This window comes from Rhipicephalus sanguineus, chromosome 2 (assembly GCF_013339695.2).
Source record: "Rhipicephalus sanguineus isolate Rsan-2018 chromosome 2, BIME_Rsan_1.4, whole genome shotgun sequence".
In the NCBI taxonomy this organism is placed as follows: domain Eukaryota; kingdom Metazoa; phylum Arthropoda; class Arachnida; order Ixodida; family Ixodidae; genus Rhipicephalus; species Rhipicephalus sanguineus.
The window spans coordinates 128358311-128383874 of NC_051177.1; positions in this window are offsets into that span (position 1 = coordinate 128358311).

Here is a 25564-nt window from a genome sequence, read left to right on the forward strand (position 1 = left end):
TTTTTTCACTCAGGAAACTCGCTAGCAGACGCTACCTGCGTCAGCGTTGTCTCTCGCGGGTGAGGGCGCGTTCTCGTTCTTTCAGAGCTTGGTAGTTCAGCGTTCATCGCAAATAGAGCGTTTCCATAGTGAACGCGCGCCGTTCGCTCTCTCTCGCCACATGGTAACCGCTGAGGCGGTGGGGCTTTCTATTGCGCTCAAGCAAATGGATCACACGACGATATACACGCGACCGCAGACGACGATGCGCGATACACGCCAACCCTAATGTGGAGCAGTTAAAAAAATCACAGCCTATCCACGGAGTGAATGATGATGAGTGGGCGAAGCTGCGGAGGTTCATCGGTAAACCGTGAATCTTCCGTGAATTCTGCCCAGTACATCATCACCGACGTGAGATCGGGCGCGTTTCTACTAAAGGTTCGATGAGTTATGACGACTTGCAGCTCACTTTAATTTTACATGTACGCTGTGAATTTTCATTGTTTATAAAACCATTGCTTTAGAAAACATCTGGCGTCTTTCGTTAAGCAGCTGGCGTCTTTTCGTTTTGCTTTAGAAACATCTGGCGTTCTTTCGTTTTGCTTTTACAAAACATCTGGCGTCTTTCGTTGGTTTATTTCATCAATCAACGGCGTTTTGAACAAAATTTTTATTGTTTAATCACGCACAGGAGAAATCTCACCAGGCACTACATTGGAGGTAAAGAATGGCTGCTAATGGGAATGAGAGACAGAAGAAGTCGGCTTTTAGCTAACGCTGCGAATTTTTTATTGTTCAACAACGCACAGGAAAAATCTCCCACCGGCACCACCTTGGAGGTCAAAGCGTTAGACTGGTTACGCACTACGACTACGACTACGAGGGACGAACGGGTGCCGCCTTAAGCAGCTTCGCCCTTAAAAATCATGTCAGCTTCCAAAGCGTGCACCACTGCGCACATGGTTAGTGTGCGGCAAAGCCAAGCAAACAAACGAAAGGATTGGTTGAATGATTCAAATTTATACCCCCTACATGAAGCAGAGATTTGCCTTACTTATGATTAGTATTAAAAACAAACGGGATTATTTCGTTTATATCAAGTGATAATCAAAAAAGGTAGTTATCACTCACAGATGAATCGGTCATTATATCAAAGTGAATAGTGTGTTCGTAGAAGTAGAGAGGAGGAGGAGAATACAACGCTGATTATTGAGAAGAAAAAAGAAAAATAAATAAAAATAAAAGGAGGGGGCAATTTTAAGGGTGGGTTCCCCATTCCAGGACACCACTGGCCGCCGCTGCTCGCCCAGCTTGATACAGGAGATCCCTTTGGGTCTTCAGGTCAGTTCGGGCAATGGGGCAGGCGGTTATGTGTTGTCGTGTTTCCATAGCCATAGTAGTAATGTTCTCCTTGCAGTGTTGGGGTCTAGTAGGGTATCCCAAGCGAATGAGGGTTTCTCTGCCTACCTTTGTCAGGCATAGTCGTTCTTTCTGCGACAGAAGCGTTGCTGCCACAAGCTCTTCGAACATGTTGTATACACCTAGCTCTTCTACTTTTTGATTTGATGCATTAAGCGGTATACATAGGGCACCTTTGTATGCTCCCCGTATGAGTAAGTCGAGTTCCTTAATTTCCGTTGCTGTGAGATCCTGATATGGTAGTCCATATGTGACTCTACTAAGGATGAAAGCTTGTACCAAGCGCAGGGTCTCCCCTTCGTTCAGACCTTTGCCCTTCCTTGTTATCCTATGAATCATTCGAGATATAATTTTCACTGTACATTAAATGACTTTAATTGTATAACTTGCTCTTTTGTTGCTTTGCAACCATAAGCCTAATATTCTCATCGTCTGTCTCTCCGGCCGCATCCGATCTCCTATGCTAAGTTGTACCGCTGGTTTGTTTCTGTCATATTTACCGTGGACGCGGATAAACTCTAATTTATCTGGTTCACATGCCATGCCATTCCCTTCGGCAAACTCCTGGACTATGTTTATCGCTTCTTGAAAGATTTCCTCCTTCTTTCCTAGTGAGCCTCTATTGACTCATAGAGTGATGTCATCTGCATATAGGGCAGAATTGGAGTTCATGAATTCGCTCCAGCTTGTTTGCTAGCCAAATTATTGCTATATTAAAGAGGCGTGGGCAAAAGAACTGCGCCTTGCGGCGTGCCTTTATTTGGCATTGGAAATGTTTGGCAGCGTATGTTCTCCATGCCAATGGTTGCTGTACGGTTTGAAAGAAATGATTTGATATGGTGAAATGTTCGAGCACCGCAATTCAAAGATTGCAGTTCTTCCATTATAAGCCTGTGAGAGATTCTATCGAATGCCTGCCTCAAGTATAGTGCTGCGACGACGTTCTCGCCTCCAGTAGTTACATTCTGAAGCACTTCTTCTTTTAGGGATAGGAATATATCTTGCGTAGATAAATGTTGTCTAAACACATACATGTTGTGAGACAAGTACTTGCCTTTTTCTATGTAATCTGAAAGCCTGGTGTGCACAACAGTCTCAAAGAGTTTGCCAAAGCATGATGTCAAATATATTGGCCGAAGATTATGAAGCGTTTTATCCTTTCCGGGTTTTGGAATAAGCAATATGTTGACCTCCTTTCATTGGCTAGGTATTTCTCCCCATCCCAGATTTTTCATTAAAGTACTGGGTAATTTTTCTAAGTTGCTGATCATTCATGTTTCGCAGCATCGCATTAGTTATGCCGTCCTCTCCCGGAGCCGAATGCCTTTCAAGCGACATTGCACCCGCGAAGACTTCCCGCTCACTTATAGGGGCATCTAGGTCTTCATTTTCCGAGCCTTTATAATCGAGGACTTGTATAGTTTCCCCACCGCCGCCAATGTATTTGTCCCGAAGGATGCGCAGCAATGCATCATCATCCCCTTTGAATTCTCCAGCTAAAGCTTGCAACGTTCTAGTTCTAGTAATATTTGTGTTCATGGGGTCTAACATACTTTTTAGAATTGCCCAAGTTTTAGCGGTAGAGAGTGTTCCTCGCGATGATTCACAAAAGTTGACCCAGTTGCTAGCCTGAAGCTCTCAGGCGTATTCATCCGCTTTTTCTGAGAGTTCTGCGATTTGGCTTTTAGTTCTTTATTTATTCTCTGTCTTTTTCACCTTTTGATGACGATACGCCGGCTTTCCCACAAGTGCCTGAGATGTGGCTTACCTGCCGGAGTTCTGTCATTTATTTTGATGTGCTTGGTGTGTAATCTGTACGCCTCCTTTGTATATGACACCCATTTTTCTAGCATTTCTAGCGGCTGCTCTGCCACTGGATACTTCCTGTAGGCCACCCAATCAGTTATTTTAGCAGTCCCAAACGTTCTTTTCAACTTGGGAGTAACGGTAGAAAAACTGATTATAAAGTGATCACTCCCCATATTTTCATTAGGATTTTGCCAGGATCCTTCTTTTACATTGTATGTAAAGGTGAGATCTGAGTATGTGTCTATGCAAACGCTATTACCGAGTCTAGTTTGTATCCTCTGATACTCTGGGTGAGATGTTATAGGGGTCGCCCCTCGTGCCTTCCCAGCTGCCCTGCTCACCTGCTGCTGGGTTGAGGGCCCGGATGCTCAGGCCGCCCTGTTTGGGGTAGGCGATCGGGATTGAGGACGGGAGTTAGGTTCCGACTTTGAAGTGCCTTATTCTCGATATTTTCTCCCTTTGTCCCTTCATCTTGGTCGCGGCTTTTGTTCGTGCCTTTTCCTTTCGGGTATGTCTGCCTGGTTCTTCAGCTGGGGCCATTCTTCATCGTCGGCATCCTCCGATGAATACCACCTTGGTTTTGGCGGCGATGAAAATTCTGCTCTCTGTACCTGTTTGTTTGTCTTCTGGTCGTGTAGTTTCGGCTGCTGCTGCCTTACTGGCTGCTTGAAGCGCTGTTTGTATTCTTTTTTTCTCGTCAAGTGGCCTTCTCCACACGTGGAACATACAGGATTGCAGGGGCGGTACGGTTGAGGCTCCTTCATTCCACATCTGTGACACACGGCGCTGTGGGGCGTCGGGCAACCGTCCGTTATGTGCCCCGTCTGCTCGCAGGCATAGCAGAACTGTATCGTACATTTGAATGGGTAACAGGGTACCTCGCCGCCCATATAGTACACAAATCTTGGTGTTATAGCACCGAGAAATGTGATCGCCGCTGTCCTAGTCTCTCCAAGCGTTCTGGTTCTGAGGATGTCGACTCCTTGTGTTCGTATGCGCAGGTTTGCTAGCAGAGTGTCCGTGCTTGTGTTGGGAGTGTTGTCATTTATTACTCCTTTTCGCGTGCCGTTTCCCACTGCTGCATAGGCCTTGACAGCATGCAGTCTTCCGTTGAGAGTGAGGTCCGTCATTTTTCTGCTGATATCTGCCACCTCCTGGTCGGGAGTGTAGGTGATGAAAACGTTGGACCTGGCTTCAGCCGGAGCAGGAATAGACCTTTTTCAAGCAATCCCAGAACCCCCCGCAGGCGCGCAAAGCACTATGGGAAAAGTGTGTACGGTGAACCCGCCGGCTGTTCCGTCGCTCGCTGCTTGTTGGCACCATGGGAGCACCAAATGAAAAAAACGCGTCGCCGCTGGTTGACTATTATTAAATCCTAAATACTACACATGCCTGAACGTACTTGCATGTATCTCTACGCACGAAATGCGAAAGGAATGATGCAATCAGTGTAGGTATTACCGAGCGGATGTATACCGGATGTAGCAGTTAAGCGGCATGCGACTTATCGACATGCAGTCAAATGCTATCGTGAGCAATGTGTGCTGGAACACCGAATTCGTATTTATTTAAGAATTACTTGTTCACAAGCCGTTATGGCACTTAATGCCATCTAGTGGCCCGTGATCGGGTTTAACCAAACTGTAGAAAGGTGCTACAGTGTTCAGGTATACAGACGATTATTTGATTTTAAATGACAAGTCACGCGCTGTACAAAGAAGTGAGCACATCCTAAACGTGTTTAAAAAAAGGGATGGGACTAGAATTCACTTGCGACAGGCCTTGCTCTAATAATTTGGAGTTTCTTGACACATGCTTTTGAGTTTCACTGCAGAGCACGTTTGCGGGCAATATATATACATATAGGCCGCGTTCAGTGAAATAGGTGTTTATTTTCGCGTCGGCGCATTCGAATATTGTTAAACGAGGAATTGTGATATCATGATTACGCACGGCATTGGAAAAAGACTGGCGCACATAAAATGAGCAGTACTTTGCAGCTGCAAAGAGGCGGAATATCCTGTGTATCGTTGTATTGGTTTGCGAAAATCTGTCCGCATGGCAAAGAAAGATGAACACGGACGTCCTCCATCCGTAACTAATGAAAAAAACTAGAAATATTGCAGTTATTCCACATATGTATAGGAAGTCGCGTGACCAGAAGAACGTAGGGAAGCGATGTGGGAGTGAAGGTTGTGTTTGCCGCCTCAAATAAGCTTAGTCGCATTAAGGTCGCGGGGGTCTGCGGTGGGCAAAGAAAAATGCGGTCAGAGGCATGACAATTGTTTTGTAAATTGTCTAGGAGTTAATCGCAAATTTTTCATGTGTCCACACATCGGCCAGACTGGTCGAGATATAAATACGGGCCTCAGCGAGCATCGAAATTCATTGAATGGAGCCGTCTCATCTCGCATCGCTATGTCAGTCATAAAAATGTAATCCCATCTTCGAAAGCACAGTAATTTTGCACCATCAACCTAATCAGACAACGGGAGAAATTTCGGAGGCATATCATGTCACAAATAACGCCACACTTTGTGTCAGTCAACCTTCTCAGTTGTTACAAGACAAGGAATTCAACTTTATTAATCGACTGTAAGCATGCGCCTTGGTTGTTTGACTTTTTGTGTCTCATTATGACACGCGCCACGCACTTCGATTTTTGTATAATACTATATATGCTTTTTTTACGCGTGCAATAAAATTGCAGTTGTGTGTGAGCGCTGGTTTGTGCATTTCCTTCCTTGTACTCCTCCTTTCTTTTTCACTCTAAGTATTATTCCAACCTGTAGTTATAGCACCAACGATAGTTGGTGGGCACCTATCGTTCGTTACATATATGGTGCGAGCGACGCAATGAATGTACCTCATTTCCCCGAATGCCGACTACACTTTCAAGCGTACTCTTAAAATATCAGAACCTCACACTGTACTCGTCGACAATGTCGATGGACGTTGATTCCATTCGCATCCGCCAATCATAGACCGCTCCTGCACTTGATAGGCAACCGGGTTGTACTTTTTTTTTCGTTTATGCCGTAAGGCGCACTGAAAAAAAATAAAAGGAAACACTTCTGAGCCGCTCAACTGGTTCAACAGTGGGACAGATGGAAATCGTCGAGAGACCGTTGCAGCTAAACACTGAAGTTTGTGACTGAATTGCGCAGTAACATGTTGCACCTTGGCAATTTCACTGTGTCTAAGAAGTCCTGGCACTGCGCAAGTGGAAATCTACAGCGCGAGGCCCGCGCGCTCGTCGTGGCGGCTGGTGCGGCGTACACACATTTCCGATGAGCGCTTGCGCACCCGTTGGTGGCGCTCGTGTGCTTGAAAAAAGTCTATTGGCTGCTGGTTGTTTTGCTTTGACACGCGTTCACTACTGCTTCTGCAATTTGTGGCGCCGTTAGTTCTCTTATAGGTAGTCCTTGGCATGGTCTTACGATGACTTTGAAGTCTTCCTTGGGGAGCGGTGGTAGCTTCCGCTTATGCGGTCTTCTTTGCGGCGTAGGTTGCGCAAGTGAGTTGGATGGTGGACTCGAGAAGTCACAATCTCCCTCAGTTGTGAGTTGTTTTCCCGCCCTCGCGAGAGCTTTCTTTTTACGACTGGTAAGGACCGTCTGCCAGCCTCCATCGTCGTCGCATACCTTGCCTCTAGATATTCCGTCGTTCCATTCCTTGTCTTGGTGGGTGATGCCATCTCCCGCTTCGCTATCTTGGCATTCCATTTCAGCGTGGTCCAAGTTCGAGGTATCAGGTTGTGCCTTGTGGTCTGTCTTTGCGCTTTCGGCCGGGCATGGGACGCCGCGGATGCTCTCGTAGGAGCCACCGAAGTTTTCGCCATATAGAGCTGCCGCGCCGTCGACGCTCCCTGCGCCTCAGGCGTAGGCGTCTCGCCACCGCTGCTTTTCTCACATGGGCATAGCGGTCATGTCCTCGTCCAAAAAAGATGTGAAAAGGCTGCTCACCGGGAAAAATTGGTTATCCAAGGGTGGTCTTGATGTTCCCTGCGCACAGTGTACCGGCACAGTCCAGGTAAGTTACAATGGAATCACATAAAATTAGCAAAACTCGTGGAGCACTTGTGAGCGGTACTTCACTCGTCGGCGGCAAGTAGCCTAGAAGTATACAAGTCGTCAGGCTGAGGAAGAAGAAGTGATCACAGGGAACAGCTTCGGCTTCGACCTCTGTGAGTTTTCTAAATATTTCCGTGATTTTACAATCAGCGACAAGAACTGTGAGGGAAGTTGTCCCTTAGAATGCGGGACGGAAACCCCATCCAGCAACTGGGCCCCGGACGGCCACATCATTGTGCCTGCCACGCGCGTGACAACTTCGGCCCCAGTGTGAGCCACATTGATACTTCCGATGGCTCTTCCGCAGAAAATATGGCCTCGGACAGGGACTTCACCATCGTATCAAGCCGCCGCCTGAAGAGAAAAATCAGAGGAACATCACCGATTGGTCGACAGGCACCGAAAAAGGCTAGTAGCACGCGGTTATACACGATCTCGTATGCGCCGACATCGACGACAGAGATCGTGAACTCGCTGAACAGGCAGAGCCTGTCGGGGTACTTTGAGCTTGTCGCCCCTGGCCAAGTTGCAGAAATACGCATAAGTGCTCGAAAGGAACATCCTGCCTGTGAAGGTCACTACGAAGAGCATACTGGGCACACTGAAAGCGATTGTTCCGTTGGGAAACATTCCGGTTCCCACATTGTCTGCGTACGACAGGGAAACGACCTCAGCAGTTATGTACGACGTGGACGAAGACATCACACTCTAGCCTTGAGAAACTGCTGTTATCATCGTCTCCCGTTGTTGGTTTTCATCGCTTCGGGCGGTCCCTATGTGTGAAAGTAGTGTTTCAGTCGAAGACATTGCCTACCCAAATAAACGTCGGATACGTGAGGCATTCGGTGCGCCCTTACGGGCCTAGGCCTCTGCAATGTTATAAATACGGCAAATTTGAGCACGTCAGTGCTCAAATTTCACGTATTTATAACAACCTCTAACCTCTAAGATCTGGCGGGTGGTACGAAGTTTGCAGACAATTCCACACCAACTCAACCATTCCGAACCGTGGATCTACATCAAGGTCGGGCAGAAATTGACATAGGCCATGACTACTGTAGCCTTATCGCGGCCGCCACTTATACTATGATTGAGTCTCTTACCACCATTGAGGCCCCATCGTCTGATGGACGCCTGGATGTGATTTTCGCAATGCAAGAGCTTGACTCTGCAATTTCTGTTTCCCGACGCTCATCGGCACCAGGACCTCACGGAATCACATACGCTGCACTCCGCCATCTTGATGCAGGAGCACGACATATCCTGCTGTCCCACTATAACCCCTCATGGCAGTCGGGAAATGTCCCAGCTGAATGGAAATGCAGTCGCATGCTTGCATTGCTCAAACCAGAGAAGTGTCCTCATGCCTTTTCTTCTTAGACGCTGATCGCCTTAGCCAGCTGGGTCGGGAAAGTAATGGAAAGGATGGTATTGTCAAGATTAGAGTGGTTTCTAGAAAGCAGTAATTGCTTTCCTGCATTTATGAACGGCCTTAGAAGAGCACGATCTGCAGTCGACGGTGTGGTCGACTTGATCTCAAATGTTGAAGAGGAAAGAAGCCGACGCAGCCTAGTAGCGGCCGCCTTGCTAGACATTAAGGGTGCCTACGATAATGCGCTGCATTATGCGATCCTTGAGCACTGGAATACTTAAACGTCGGCGGACGACTGTACGCCTGGGTTGTAAGTTACCTTACTGGCCGTAAGATATACATGATGACAAGCGACGGAGGCACCGATCGGTATATTATTCACCTTGGTGTGTCCCAAGGGGGAGTTCTCAGCCCAATTCTGTTCAACGTTACTACGATTGGACAAGCAGCAGAACTTCCCAGCACGGCAAAGGGCAGCGCATATGCGGATGACATATGTATATGGGCGTCCGGAGCTACTGGTCCGCAATTGCGTGCTCGGCTTCAACGTGCAGTGATGGTAACAGCCAAATATCTACGCCGCCAGGGTCTCACTCTCGACATTGACAAATGCGCAGTGCGTGCATTCACGCGCAAATCTATGTCAAGATATTCTATAGCTAATAATGGAGCCGCGATACCAACTGTAACGCACCACAAGTTCCTTGGGGTAATCATAGACACGGATCTATCGTGGTCGAGACACGTCGCAGCACTGATATATAAAAATTGAAAAAACTTTTTTTCTCGTTCTCCGGACAGTGACAGGAGCAAGATGGGGCCCTGCAGAACCGTCACTTCTTAAACTATACAGTGCGCTGTTCGTAGTATATATACGGTACAGCATGCCGGTGCTGTCAAACATGAGACCGAGTTTGTGAACACGCTAGAGAGTATAGAAGCTCAGCGATTGGGAACATGCTTGGACCTACCACGCCGCACGTCAACGAATGGAACCATCGAGGAAGCTCGGGCTTGTCCCATCAGTGTATACATGCGCTGCGAGCCACTTCGAGTGTATCTTCGCCTTAATCCAACACAGGCAGCACCCGCTATCAGCCCTCCGCGCCACCCGCCCAGACTGCAGTTGTTCAAGAGCCATATCACGGCATGAAAATATTTTACCATCGCGGTTTTCTTCCCCGAGATTTCCTGGCGCACCTCCGTGGGTCCTACCTAAACCGCTTAATAGCAGTGTGATTCCTGGGATTACGAAGATATTGTTACGGAAAAAGACACCAGCTCAGAGGGATACGTATCCCTGTATTGTTTACAGCAATAGGCGAGCAGCGCAACCGACGCGAACAGCACGCGCCAGTCCGTCTGTTTCGTCCTTCTCTTCGTCTCCTTGGCCACGATGCCGCTGGTACGTAGCATTACCCCCGGCGGCCGAAGCACCGTCCCGGAGCTTTAAAGGTCGTTTTCGGAAGCGGTGTTGTAGGGCTTGGGCCGTGAAACGTGAACAATATCGCTGAACAGAACAGATGGCGATGGACAGATGGGGCCAATCTCATAGGTAACAGGTGTTACCTGACGCATTACACGGTAAGGCCCCGTGTAACGAGACAAAAGTTTTTCGGATAGGCCCACCCGACGATGAGGGGGACCAGAGTAGCACAAGGGCACCGGGAACGAAATGTGCGTCTCGATGAGTCCGGCGTCGTTGTTTGGTTTGCGACGCCATCAGCCGAGCGCGGGCGAGCTGTCGGGCTTCGTCGGCTCGCGCGATTGCGTCTCGGGCATACTCGCTGGTGGACGAGGTGGAGGTAGGAATGATCGTGTCCAGCGTTAAAGTCGGCTCTCTTCCGTACAGGAGATAAAAAGGGGAAAAGCCTGCCGTGTCGTGACGCGATGAATTGTACGCAAAAGTTGCGTAGGGTAGGGCAACCGCTGGTACGTAGCAATATCTCTAGTTTCATCAATTGGCCTCAAACAACTTACCCTACATCATATTTATACAGACACGAATGCCCTGCTTCGGTACGTAGTAATGCGTAACCTCACACTTGACCACTGTACCAAACCTGAGCGACGACACCGGCGATTGCACAAATGGGACACGGAAATGAGGTTCTGCATGGGTTCTGCATGCCTCGTAAATTAAAACGACACAACGCAAGTATGATTCACTGAATTCGTCTTAGTGTGGCCTTCACAAGACGTTATGCACATATCATTGGCTGCAGTGACACCGGTCCCTGCTGTGATCACTGTCAAGTGCTGCCAGAAACACTTGTGCACATATTTTGTACCTGCCCAGGATACGCACGTGAACGACAGAATTTGATTTCCTCTACTGAAGGATTCCATATTAGGTCATTAACTGATGAGGTTGTGTTGGGCCCTTGGCCTGACGCCAACAGCACAACTGTGGTCATAAGAGCGGTCACAGCTTTCCTACAAGCCACTGTACTGGATGAGCGGCTATAGCACTGCGCCGCCTTCACGCGACTGTACATACTCACCTCCCTTATTTACCATCGTCATCCTACACTCTTTCTTCTCAACTTTTCCCTCCCCCGGTGTAGAGTAGCAAGCTAGAACATCCTATTGCTCAGGCCGACCTCTGCCTTTCTGTAAATAAACCTCTCTTTCTCACTCTCATAGAAGTAGTTGGAGCTTTGTTGGACCTTAGGAAGTAGAATATAAAGAATTTAGAGAGTGTGTTACATAATTTAATTGTATAGAATTTTCTTATTATTCACCGTATGCCTAGAGCAAACTTCCTTATATAAAAAATTGGCAGCTATCCCGCCATGCGATCCTGAATGTCCAGCGAAGCTGTATCAATCATCATCACACATGCTGATGGGGGAGGGGAGGGGGCGTATGTTTCATTATTACATTAGAGCAGTGTTTCTCAGCATTCGATGTTTCAGGGAACCCTTGTGAACCGGTGGAAGGCATAAGGGATGAGTGACCCCTAGCAGTGAGAGAAAGAAGGGAGACAATAAGTGAGCTCCGGCACAATTCAACGGTGTTATGTAGTGAAGCACACCAAAATTCAAACGGGGTTGTTGTCACGGGACATAGTGGGCCCCCAAGAAACGCGTTTTATTGCAATAACAATTATGTGGACATTCTCGACGGCTTTTTGCCGTCGCCTTCATCTTTCGTATAAAGTCCAAATCTACAATAGCTCCCCCAACCCTTATCGTATGTTCTACTTGTGGGTAAAAGCTTGCGAGTGGGGGCGACGAACGCGGATGAAGGAGAGATCAAACGAGCCGGCCCGCCTGCATCGCTCGGAGGGCGCATGCTGTAACATCACTCCGCTCGCGAGGCTTGCCGTCGAAGCAGACAGAAAACGCCCCGCTTGTCTTGAACGAGCATGAAAAGACGTGAGGGGGGGGGGGCGAGGGTGTGCTGTCACTGAAGCAGCGACTTTGACTTTTAAATATCAGTATTCGTTTCTTTAGTGAAACGAATACTGAGCCCTATGCTGTATTCCTGATTGCAAAGAAAGATATGCAGTTTAGCTTCAATTGTTAAAAGGCCCCTAAGCTACCCAAAGGTTGAAATTTAGTTGTGGTGTTGTAGTTGTGCACGAATATGCAGCGAACGCGTTCACCGGCTTGTGTGTCCACCCATCCGAATAAACGAAAAGAACGCACGCAACTGCCAGCGGATGAGCGTCTGATTGTGGTTTAGGGGCATGGCGTTTCGTTTTTAGGCTACGGAGACAAAACCACTCGATTGTAGAGGTATACAGCTTTGATACAATACTCACCCGAAACCTCTAGCACTGGGACCGCGTATTCAGAAGGCCTCTCAGCGTTAAGCTTGCCAAACTTTTCAATCCAGCGATATATTTATTTGCTTTCCGTTCTGACACACAGAAAACTCTTAGATAAAACCGGTGCGCGTCAGCCTAAACGTTTCTAAGAGAGCTTGTTGAACATGAAATCAATAAAGTCAATAAAGCTATGACAATTCAGATCGGTATGTAGACTGGCATGTGAAAGATACGTGCTATATTGTTCATGACCTCAAAAGCAATGCAGGAAACATCTTAGCGCGAACTTCATTAGCGACAGCTTACCGCTGTAAGTCGTAAGTTTCGTAAGTTTCCAATGTCCCTGGGAGCGAGCACAGCTATAAATCGTCATCCATGGCTTTGTAGTAGCCCCTGGTGACATGATGTTTGAGGGGCTTGCTCCTTTTTGCTGGGGTGTTGTCTAGAGCACTGCACGGGCCGGGCCGGGCTGGGTAAAGTAGTTTTCACGGCGGGCCCGGGCCGGGCTCGGGTCTGAAGCTCCGGGCTTAAGGCCGGGCCCGGGTTTGAGGTGGCGGGCTTGGGTCGGGCCGGGCTTGGACTTTGCTCAGTCCTTAAAGGGGCACTAAAGAGATGCAATGAATTGGTTGAGACTGATAAAGTGTACTCTGTGAATTCGAATGTAATTAGTTTCACCATCATAAGGAGAAAATCAAGGGCAAAGTTCAATTTTTAAATTTCGCGGCGAAATCCCCGCGCGTGACGTCTCGGATTTCAAACTGTATTTGTCGCATTTTGGGGACATTGGTTCAGCGAAACTTCATGAAACTTGGTATGTCAAGTTTATGGTCCTCTCAGTGGTCAATGTACTTAAATTTTACCGATCAGGAACTACGTAGATCCCAGTAGACGCCGTCAGAATCTATGACGTCACGGTGCTTGTTGCGCGATTTTCAAGGTGGCGTCGGCAATCGCATTTTTTTTTTGCTCGTGTTTCTGGCTTACTAAGACTCTTGTCGCAGCGAGCGTGGTGATTATAAAATTTCAAGAGTAATTTACTTATAATAGAAGAATTGTTTTTTTAGTGTCTGTCCCTTTCAAGTGTGTTCCTCATACGTTGCGCGTACATATGCGTTTCACATTTTATCTGGATAAAACGATTTTTTTATGTGGGGCAAGCTATTTGAAGAAGTTTTATGAGCGACAGGTACCGATCATTCGCTTTTTGCATATGGAGCTATTTGATTTATCTGAAACGGGCGAGCTGAAAGTAAGTAGACCAGGCGCTTATACAGCTAACATCTCGCTATTCCGTGCTTTATTTGCATTCATGATTACTTTATATTCAAAATATTAGTCTGTAATCGCAGTAATAAATGCAACATCATAAATTTATACCTATAACTTATCATCGCAAGTGCGGTCACGGAGCTCCAAAGCGGGGAAACGTTCTTTCAAGTTCCAGCCCTCCACTAAAACGAAAAGACTGCGCGCAGTCTCCTTGCATAAAATCTCTATAAAGACATTTTTTCCGTGGCTCCGTCTAGGCTCCCAGTGGTCATGTGAGGCGAGATGGACATGCACAGCCTGCTTTGTTTGCCCACATTGTTAACGTCTGAACGTTCATATTGTTCTGCTATATCAGCGGTCTCAAACTCGCCTCAGCTAACGGGCCGCATTCACGAAAATTTACTTCCGCAAGGGCCAGGACAGTGACGAAGGTAGGAGTGAAGGAAGGGGGGAGGGGGGGGGATATGCTCTACCTGATGTCAGCTAACGTTGCTATATTAAAGACCTCTTTAAGATTTCATATATGGGTCATTTCTGAAGGGTATTTGGCGGCAAGTTTCCACCAATATATTGATACCTATCTCCAAAATGACTAAAATCTGGACCCCATTTATACAATATACAGTTTTGTTTCACGGTTATGTATCAACACGTGGTGAATGCAGGCGGTGCCTCAAGAAAAAAATTTTTTAACCTGTCATGCCTGTGTAGCTCAAGAACGTACTTATAAATAAAAAAAAATTGGACAAGGACAGTCACAGTCATGTGCGGGGTGCAGGCCGCTAGTGAGAGGTCCACGGGCCGTGCACATGTGTTTCAGACCCCGGCACTATATAATGCGAGAGCTAAATGATACTGCCACCACAGCGTTGGAATGTGCAGGAATAGCATAAGTCTATTAAACATGTATATTCATGTTTAAAGGCAAGGCATATTAGCTTGACAAAATATCTGGCTTCAAATAAGAATCACGAATTCCATGCCGGGGGATGTCCCCTTATCTCGAATCATATGCATCCAATGAGTAAGCGTCTCGAATCATATGCATCCAATGAGTAAGTCATGTGCGGGGTGCAGGCCGCTAGTGAGAGGTCCACGGGCCGTGCACATGTGTTTCAGACCCCGGCACTATATAATGCGAGAGCTAAATGATACTGCCACCACAGCGTTGGAATGTGCAGGAATAGCATAAGTCTATTAAACATGTATATTCATGTTTAAAGGCAAGGCATATTAGCTTGACAAAATATCTGGCTTCAAATAAGAATCACGAATTCCATGCCGGGGGATGTCCCCTTATCTCGAATCATATGCATCCAATGAGTAAGCGTCGGTAAGCTTATTTGCACCTTTGCCCCGCCACGGTGGTCTAGTGGATATGGCGCTCGACTGCTGACCCGAAGGTCACGGGATCGAATCCCGGCCGCGGCGGCTGCATTTTCGATGGAGGCGAAAATGTTTGAGGCCCGTGTACCTATAGATTTAGGTGCACGTTAGAGAACCCCAGGTGGTCGAAATTTCCGGAGCCCTACACTACGGCGTCTCTCATAATCATATCGTGGTTTCGGGACGTTAAACCCCAGATAATATTATTATTCGCACCTTTATTACCAAACTGGAATGAATTCCGAAAATAGATCGCATTCACTTCGTCCGCCTACTGCCAGTCCTATACCAATGTAGTCCAGCGCAGGCCACCTTCTACCGGTACAACATCGTTAGGAAGGCATACACCATTATAATATGGAGAGAAAAGAGCCCTGTGCAAGCCTTGCATAACAAACACTGCTGAAAATTTCAAGAAGCCCTCAGATGCATTTATAGATTATATTGAAGAGTGGCACAACGTCCGGGAACGAGAGAAATGAAGGGATTAGCTAGACAGTTATTTTCATTCTGCAGAGGTCCAAAGAGACATCCTCAATTAGCTCCAGTGGTGGAAGTTAAGAACTACGACTGCCAACGCCTTCACATTTCTCAAGGCAGATGTGCGCCTCTGCGGCTAGCGCAAGCAGTGCAAGAAACTTCAGCGTGGTAGAACATGTGATGGAACAGCGCATGGTGTGCTTATAGTGGAATCTATTTATAATTTGATTTTTTGTACAATAACATGCGAACAAATAAGCTATAAACAATGCCACAAAAGCTTATAGACTGTACATAATAGCAGTGGTGTGATATATGAGAACACTGCCATGACAAATAGTGGCTTTTTTTTTCCATTCGACCTATACGTATTTTCAAAGTGCACGTGGTGCGCGAGGTTCGTTATAATTTTTATCTGGGTTAGAGTATTTACAACAAATGTAATACATTTGACTTTTTACCTCTATTTCTCTTGATGTGGCAAGGTGCTACTGTGATGAAGATAGGTGCTACATATCCAGGGTGCACGGTTGGCTTTCTCGTTACAGCATGCTTTAAAGGGACACTAAAGGGGAAAAAACGATTTTTGGCGTGTTAGTAAATTACTCTTTCATAATTCCAAAATCACCACAGCTGCCGAGAGAAGACGCATGGGAAGCGCGAAAACGCGCAAAAAGAAATGACGGCTGGTGATGCCTCCTTGAAATTCGCGCATCAAACTCATCATAGATTTTGTTGGTGTCTGCTAGGTACTACGCAGTTCCTAATCGGTGAAAATGAAGTGCATTCTCTTCCGAGGGGGGGCCATACACTTGACATACGAAGCTTCAAGAAATTTCGACAAGACAAAGTCGCCAAAATACGAAAAATATGCTTTGAAATCCGTGTTGTCACGCGTGTAGAGTTGGCGCGAAATTTACAAATGAAACCCTGACCTTGGTTTTCTCCTTTATTAATGTATCTGTGTTGGCGAAACCAACGACATTAGATTTCTCAGAGCGCAATTTATCAATTTAAGTCAATTCATTGTTTCACTTTCGTGTTCATTTAGATTTCAATAGAGAGCGCAATAAAAACTAAGTGAAGAGAGCGTTCTGTTCTCTGTCCCCTCTGTTTTTATTGCGCTCCTTATCAAAACCGGACTCATGCTGCAAATCACTTTTCTTCCTACAATATCTGCTACAAAACGCTATTGATGATCCCGATTGTATTCCTAGAAAATTAGGTACAGTATACACCACTGCCGAACAGACATTCATCGTACCCAGTATGTCCGGCAACTGTTTCCACGGTGAGCCAGCCCCTTTTTACAAGAAAATACCGTAGATTAAAGTATACTTGCTAGCGAAGTATGCGCCAAGGATGCGTAGGTATGTGCCACTTAAAACGCCCTTGCGGTCGATTCGATCTTCGGGCAAAACCAATTAGATTATTGGCTCGGGCCCGGTCGGGCCCGATCTGTTGTCGGGCCGGGCGGGGCCGGGTAGGCGAAATTTTTTCTCGGGTTCGGGCCGGGCCCGGGTCTCGCTTTGAGTCGCCGGGCCGGGCTCGGGCGGGTAAATATGAACAATTCCCGGGCCCGGGCCGGGGCCGGGCCGAGATTCGCGGCCCGTGCAGTGCCCTAGTGTTGTCTCTCGTCCCTCCTGCCGTGTACGCTGCGCGTGCTCCTCCGAGAGCGGAGCTCGCACTTCAGTGCACTATTCAAGGACGCGTAGTCCACTCTTGGCGGAGCGCGCCGAGAAGTCAAGGCAGCAGCGCGGAGCGCTCGCAGTGCAGCAGCAGCTTTGGCTCAGCGCCAAGACCTTGAGGTGAGAGATCGCGAGGCCGACGAGAGACGCCAGTGCCGACAGCAAGCACAAGCCACTACCTGCGCCGAGGCGGCTGCTGCAGCGAGGGCTCCCGATGCCGAAGCTGAAAGGGCTCGTCGACAAGCGGATCCGGAGATTTTTTTTTGTGTGTGGCCTCTGCAATTCGTTTCGATAACGCGACGGCGCGCTGCCAGAGTCGAGTACGGAGACGTCGCAGAGGGAAGCACAGCTCCACTCGTCGAGTGCTCTTAAAAAAATTAACGAGTACATTGAACATGCCGAGTTTACTTGTGGGTAGGTGCCATCATTCTCTAGTGCGTGCGTGCCATCAAGATGGCAAATACTCTACAGAAAATTCGTCCTTTGCTCGAAAGTCTGTACAAGTGAACCAAAAGTTTACAAAGTGGTAGGGGCAAGTGCTAATAAAGACGCCTAAGTGGAACAACAGGGCCGCCTAAAGATTTTTATCTTCTGAACAGTACATGTCCTAAGCCTACATGCGCATTATGTGCGCGTAAAGTCTAAATGTACTGTATCGCATGTTTTAAGGCCACTTACTTAGATGCCTCATCGAACGCGAAAATTCACTGTGGGCGTCAACATGACTGGCGCAAAAAATCAGCATCACCTGTAGACGTCACAGATCGCCAAAATTTGTGAGGCGATTAGAACGTGCTTATAAAGCATATCGTGACAACGTCATCACATGGCATCGTCGCTTCATCAAAGGTGGGCACATCACGGAGACAGTGCAAAATCGCGTTAGGTGCTCAAAATTTTGGAGGGGGCGGGGGAAAATCAAAACAGGAGGATCGAAAGGTGGGCCAGTTGGTAATTCATTTTCTTCGTTCAGCGAACTGGGAGCGCGGAAAATACACAAAGGACGAAGCGAGGAACCACATAAGACGAACGCTCGTCTTATGTGGTTCCTCGCTTCGTCCTTTGTGTATTTTCCGCGCTCCCAGTTCGCTGAACGAAGAAAATCAAAACATTGAGCGAGAAGAAACAGAAAAAAAACTTTCGCCTCCAATTGGCCTTAGGCGAATGCGTAAGGTACCTTGTGAGCTTTTCCTTTTTTTTTTTTTTTTGGGGGGGGGGGGGAGGCGGAGGCTAGGCGGATTACCGCTTTCTAATAGCAAAGTACCAAATGTTTTAAACTGAGCCTATTTTTGCAAAGAACTCCCCCCCTCCCCCCCCCCCCCCCTCCAGAAACACGCATGTCTTTACTTTTGTACCTTCTCTGTATCTTCGATCCTGTAGTATTTCGCCTCCTTCAAAATGCGATCGCCGCCGCCGGGATTGGTCCCGCAACTTTCGGGTCAGTAGCCAACCACCGTTTTCATCGAGCCACCCCAGCGGCTGGCAATCGTCATGCGAATGCCTGACTCACAATGCCCAACTGTCCTACGTCGTTTTAGCCCGATTCACAACGTGCGCTTGCGCCGTATTTATTACACATGTTCAAAATGCGCCGCAATAGAGATAAAATCTCTCTGTGGAGAAGCGCGAAACCGCAGTGTTTACCAGGAAGAGACGAAAAAAAATGGTTGATCCCTCCGTCATAGGAATCGGAATAACACGAAAGTAAAGCGTGCCCTTACAGAAGTAACTGAATGTTTACTGTACGTTTATATAAGAGAGTTTGCACAATGCATAATGATGTCTGGCAACTATAGCAGCATTTAACGTGGATGCACTCACTTTGATCATTGGTGGTACATCTCCATCCCGACGACTAACATCTATGTCAAAAGATTAAACAAACCCTTGTGGTAGCTGTAGTAGTTAACGGTGAAAGCGTAATCAAAGAAGGAGATGTGATAGCCAGAAGAGCGTCGCATATTGGACGCAGAACTTGGTTGGCATCCCGCGGCATTTTAAAATGTGACCGAACACCACGGCCGGACTAGAGGGAAACGAAAAGTGCATCGTGCCGCCCCGGTATCCCGGCCGCGACTTTTCTCGAGGCGAGCGCGTGAGCGGGGAACGCGGTGTTACAGCCAGGTGAGGCAGGCGCGCGTCGCAGAGCTATTTTTGGTTTACATTAGCGTCATGCTATGAGCGAAGCCGACGCTTTTAGGACGCTTGCGCTAAGGTCGCCACCTCGCGGTGTGTTCAGGCATTGACAAAATTGAACTGCTATTGAAAACGCGCCGAATGGGATGGACGTGTAACGTGTTGCAGGTGCTATTCGTGGACGCCAAAGTAATGACGAATTACTTTACCGCTCCGAGAGGGCAACACCACCCCGCCGACCGAGAGAGTGGCAGATAAAAAAGGCGCGTTTGTAAAGCATCTAGAGTCTGTGTCCGTGGCCCAGTGGATAGCGTGCCCGGCATGTGTTCTTGCGGACCGAGCGGTCGTAGGTTCGACGACCGTTGACGGAACTTTCTTTCTTTGCCATCGGGTCGTTTAAATTTCTTCAACGTCATTTCCGTGACGGAAATACATCACTTAAGTCTTGGTGAACCCCGCCATAAAACACTTTCGTGTTGGAAAAAAAAGGCGGCTGTGTCATAACTAATTAGGACTGAGGTGGCTGAAGGGAAATTTTCTTCTGGCTCTTTCAGCGTGCCCGAATGCATGCGTAGGCCAAGCGCAGTTGCTTTCCAGCTACTGCCTTTGTGGGGAACAGCGCTCATCTGATGATTACACTTAGTGGCACAGGCTGGCTCTTAAGAGAGAGAGAGAGAGAGAGAATATTGCTTTGTAGTACGGCCTTTCCCCGTTATTGCAGTGTGTCGCAGTTGTGCGTACTTCCTTGGCAGACACCTGCTCTGGATCCACTCGGGAAATCCATGATCTCGGTTCACCTGTAGTCGTACGCGAGCCTACGCTTTATGAGAGGCGACGTTCCTGCACACGGGTCTGAATTCATAATCACGTTGCATATCGTCACTTGCGTTCCTCGTTGTTAGTGCTCTTGTGGTTACTGTTCACCGGGCACAGGTGTCTGAACGCTAATACATGCGGAGTATTCACTTAAACGAAAGGCTACTACCGGAAAGTTTAGGCTTTGTAAGTGTTGGCAGTGCTAGAGTACGGCGTGATAAACATCAGTATATCTTGCTGCTGGCCATAAGTGCATTGCTTCATTTTTAAGGACGAATGATATCTTCAACTATCTTTCATCGTGCGATGAAAGCTGTTACGCTCACATAACAACATTCGTAGCGCTGTGTCCTGTCTCCTTGCTGAGTCTCCGTTTTAGCAGCCCATTTCTTATTGTGGACTTATGTCAACGCTAGAGTTGCCAGATGTAGCTACGTTGCGCCAAACTGGCTAGTTTTTCAGGCTGTCGGCCAAAAAATTTTGTTCTTTGCTACGTGGCTACTTTTTATTGCGATAGCAATTATATGGAAAGTCTCGGCTGGTTTTTGCTGTCGCCGTCGCCGCCGTCATGCACCGTATATGTACATGTGTATATATATATATATATATATATATATATATATATATATATATATATATATATATATATATATGCCACAAAGAAAAGTAATTCCGAAATACATTCCGACGCGCGGAACCGAGCGGCCGACCACTCGCTCCAAAACGCGCGGCGATCGACGGCTAAGCCACGGAGAGTAGCGTCCTTCAGCATGCTAACTGCGAGCTATTTATATACGCCATTTACATCAGCGTGCTTTCTTACTCACCAGCGAGATGGCGCGATGTGCGCGCTGGGCGCTGGGCGCGCTTTCAACGTCGTCGCCCCGCTCCTGCGAACGCCGAGGCTCTTCGCCCTACAGGGCGTGGTCGCCTTTGTGCGCTTATCTCAAGGAAAGAAGGGGGCGGGTGGGAGGGGGGTAGAGCAGGAGGTTGTATTTCACGTGCTTTCCCCGCGATATCCGCGCTGAAGTCAGAGAGCGTACGAAGGTCACTTCGCTTGCTGCAGCGGCCGCGTTTGCGAAAGGAGCGCGCTGTTCAGACAGAAGTAACAAGTGCGACATTTAGTTCGCGCTCATTCTGTGTGTACCTGTTCCTTCGTTTCGTGCGTCCTGCTTTATGTCTCACCAGTGCGCTTCTAGTATCGAGCTGTGACGCATGATAGTTCGCGCTCGTCTTGTGTGCGTTCTTTTCATGCGTCCTTTGGGCTCGAGCGACGCGCTGGCAATTTCGAGTTGCTTTCCGTTCTTCGCGTTACATTCTAATTTGTTGCTGTCACATTCATTGGTTCGCCGTTGGGGCGAAACTGAGACTTTTTTTCTTACCTATTATAGCCGAACAATCGTACAATTTAGAGAGAAATACGTGGTGCTCATATTTTACAGCAATTTTAGCAAACGTTTATGGCACTGAATGACTACGGCACTTCAAATCTTTGCAATAATGTTAATCATCATCGCCAATCCAACTTGGACGATTCATTCAAAAGACCAAAAACCTTTTATATGGGACGCTTCAGCGGATATGGGAGCTGCGGTGACTACAAGCGGAAGGATCAGCGTCTGTAAAGCAGTCATAGATTTATGGACAGAGACACAAAACTTCAAACTGGTGCAGCAAAAATTTGACGGCACATATTGTAGAGGGCGCAGTAATGCTGCTTGCCCTGACGAGATGAAACACACAGACCATGCGAATTTTCTGAGTTAAAAGTTTGTTTAGCTATGTTTATCCATATGTTTAGCCATATGTTTAGCCTGTTTGGCCATATGTTTGAATAGAAATAGCGCAAACAACATGAATAAGTAAACTATGCAGGTGTTCCTGCATGATTACCACGTATTGAAGACAATAATGGTAGCCCGCTTGTTCGCCGCAGCCTATGCGGGCAGGCGAGCATCTGATTGAAAAGCAATGGCGTGTTTTGAAAGCAGGAACGAAACCTTCACGACCAAATCAGGATTACACAAAGAGATACGGATTCTACGATATACATGTTGCGCAGCAGCAAAATAATGCTTCTCTTTAGATACCATGGTGTTTAAATTTGGGAAATACGCGTCATTGTTTTTGTTGCTTTAAAAAAACTGTGACTGCCAAAATATTAATATGAGTAACCGCTTAGCTATAGTCATGGCAAAATACCTATGCGAAACATTCATCGCTTACATTGTATTGCCTAATAGCGAAATGTTTATAATTTACTATGGTGCGAAGCTTCGATTCATTTTAAGCTAATTGCTTATTTCACCATACGAATAAATTTATGGTTGATCAGACAAAAGGAAGAGAAATAATATAACATGCGCACAATAATTTCCCGGGTGTTACGCACAAGCTCAATTCTGTTCGCTGCGTGTCACGCTCATGTATTTACTTCTGCAAACCCTCTTTGTTCAACCACTGATAAGGTGCAAGGTATGTGCTCTGTGCGTGCTGATTATTTGCAAAATACAGGACGTTTCCGTCCACATTCAGGGATGCATTAAGCGTTGCTCAGGGCCATTTTGCTTTTCCTTCGTATGTAGGAAGATTTGTCATGACACGACCCATGCAAATACGCACCGTATTCTGAATACCAACGAAGTGCTTCCTAATGAAACTCGACGGGCCCATAATTCGACACCACCGAAGTAATCTAGGCGTACGCCACGCCTAACGATTCAGAGGAACCAATCAATGCGAGGCAAGTCTTTTTTTTTTTACTTTAACAAGTTTTCCCCGAGAACATGGCACTCGTAGCACGAAACACCATCCAATCTGTCTTCACAGTTCGAGTGAGAGGCCTTGGGTACCGTCTGCGGTTCAATTGCGTAATTAGGCACAGAAACGTGTTAAACAGCGGTGCAGTGTACCTAATTACTTCAAAGCTACGCGTGCTTTAACGCACAAAATGCAGGCTTCCGGAAATAATATATCTATTTAAACCGATACTTTCTCGGGCCATCTAACCGCGTTTGGTGTGGTAAATGGTAAGTTTACTGCGCCAGGTGTACTCCAATTCTGCTGCGGCATGTTCTTTTTTTGTCGAAATAATGAAAGATAAAGAAATGACCATATAGGTATTGAAAGAAAATTACATCTCCTTAAGGAAAAGACCACGACACAACACGGAGACGCAGATGGCTCAATAATGGTTGATGCGACATGTATTTAATGAAATTGCTGTCATTACCGGCCATAAAGGTGTCTCGTACACTCCTGTTATGCCATGTAAATTTTTGTGTATATATTAAGGTAACCGTACAATCTTGCGATCATAAAGATGTAGGCTGCTTGAGTCTAGACGATTTTCCGCCGCAGCGCACGGGCGCTACCATATTTGATCACGTGATCGTAACTGGTCTACATCCAGCCAGTTGCCCCAGCCAACGCATAGGGCCTGCGAAGCTGCCGTGGCCGTAACACTCTAGCTGGTCCAGCAGGGTGTAGGCAAGCCGCATACGTGCGCAGCAAAACATAGTTCTACATATAATCGTCTCAAAGTTGGTAACGTTGAGACATTTGCGTTTGTTTGGTGGGTACTACGCCACAGCGATAAGTTATATAATTAATCTACTTCGCACTTACGGCGTATTCCTTTAATTGCTGTATTAGCAACCGCCAGTAGCTGGGGTTACTGCCCTCTTCGATCCGAAATCGCGCTTGCTACTCGCCCACTGCCCTCACAGCAATAAATAAATGGTGAAAGCGGCCGTCGCTTTGGTCAGCTCACGTTGGCGAAAAAAGTGTCAGGTATGCTTTGCCTTCATTATTGCGATCAGCTGTGCTGATATAGCAATGCCCGCTAAGCCTTGTGTCCGTGAATATGAGAAGAAATCTTGGAAACACTGCAAAATGCGAACGATTAAATTGCTCTCGGAGCTTCAGGACGTGAATATAAAGCATATCCATGCGTAACTTTTCAACTTACAGGCCCCACAGCGCAGGAGAACGACGTGATAAATTCGAGGCGGAAGGAAACCGCATCCACAGGTGCCGCCATGTTGACAGTTCCGGCGCTGCCGCCAGCTCCCTCTTACTCGCGTGCGCACAGACGTTATGGGTACGCCGAGGAGACGACGCGACGCGCATGGAGACATCTGGAGCAGCGCTGCCAAAGGCCACGGCAGGCGGACGGCCATGGTGCGGTGGCGCCACCTAGTTTTGATTACAAACCAGTCGTACTACTGACTGAAAATAGCATTCCTCTACATACCAAAGAAGAAATTGAACAACACATAACTAAACATTTTGAAAATATGCAAACAAATCCAGTAGATCAATCAACCCAGATCAGAAGTAGAACAAAGGACAAGACCAGCACACCTGAAGAAGAAAAGCTGACAGGCCCAATTTCTAAACTAGAACTTAAAAGACGCATAAATGATCTAAAAAACCAGAAGGCATCAGGATTAGATGATATACCCAATGAATTCCTGAAAGCATTCAAAACAGAGGCAAAGGAAACGCTACGCGGCTGCCTCAATGATATTCTGGCAAGCAGAGAAATACCAAGAACTTGGAAAGAAAGCCGAGTAAAGCTGATCCACAAGGGAAAGGGAAAGGAAACAAGTGACATTGGGGCTTATCGCCCCATAACAATACTGAGTAACATTCTAAAACTCTTCAATACAGTCCTCAAGCGCAGGCTCCAGAACCACTGTGAAAAAACCTCAATCTTGTCAGAATCGCAAAATGGATTTCGCCCAAACCGACGGACAAGTGACCATATTTTTACCCTAACCCAGGCAATAGAAATGAAAAACAGGGACAAATCTCAACTATACCTGGCGTACCTGGATTTACAACGAGCATATGACTCAGTGCCGCATTCACGACTGTGGGAGAAGCTAGAAAAAATTAATATCGAGGAAGACTTCATCAAATTACTAAAAGCACTATATGCAGAGTGTACGGCAGTGTATGAAGTGGGCAAATATAAATCTGGACAGGTGAAACAAAATATTGGACTCAAGCAAGGGTGCCCACTATCGCCAACACTATTCAATATTTACATTAACAGCCTACTAGAACAAATAAATAGAGAAGGACCAGGGCTACGTCTTTCCACCATTACAACTGAGCGCCAAGAAATATACACAAAAATTTCATGCTTGGCATTCGCTGACGACATAGTATTATTGGCCGAATCCCCAGCGGACCTGCAGCACCTCCTCGACATCTGTTCTCGCGTAGCCCACGAAGATTGCCTCAGATTCAACACTGACAAAACACAATGGATGGGCATAAATATTGATGACAAAGACATAACATTCTCCATTCAAGGCAACGCCATCAAGAAAACAGCAACATACAGATA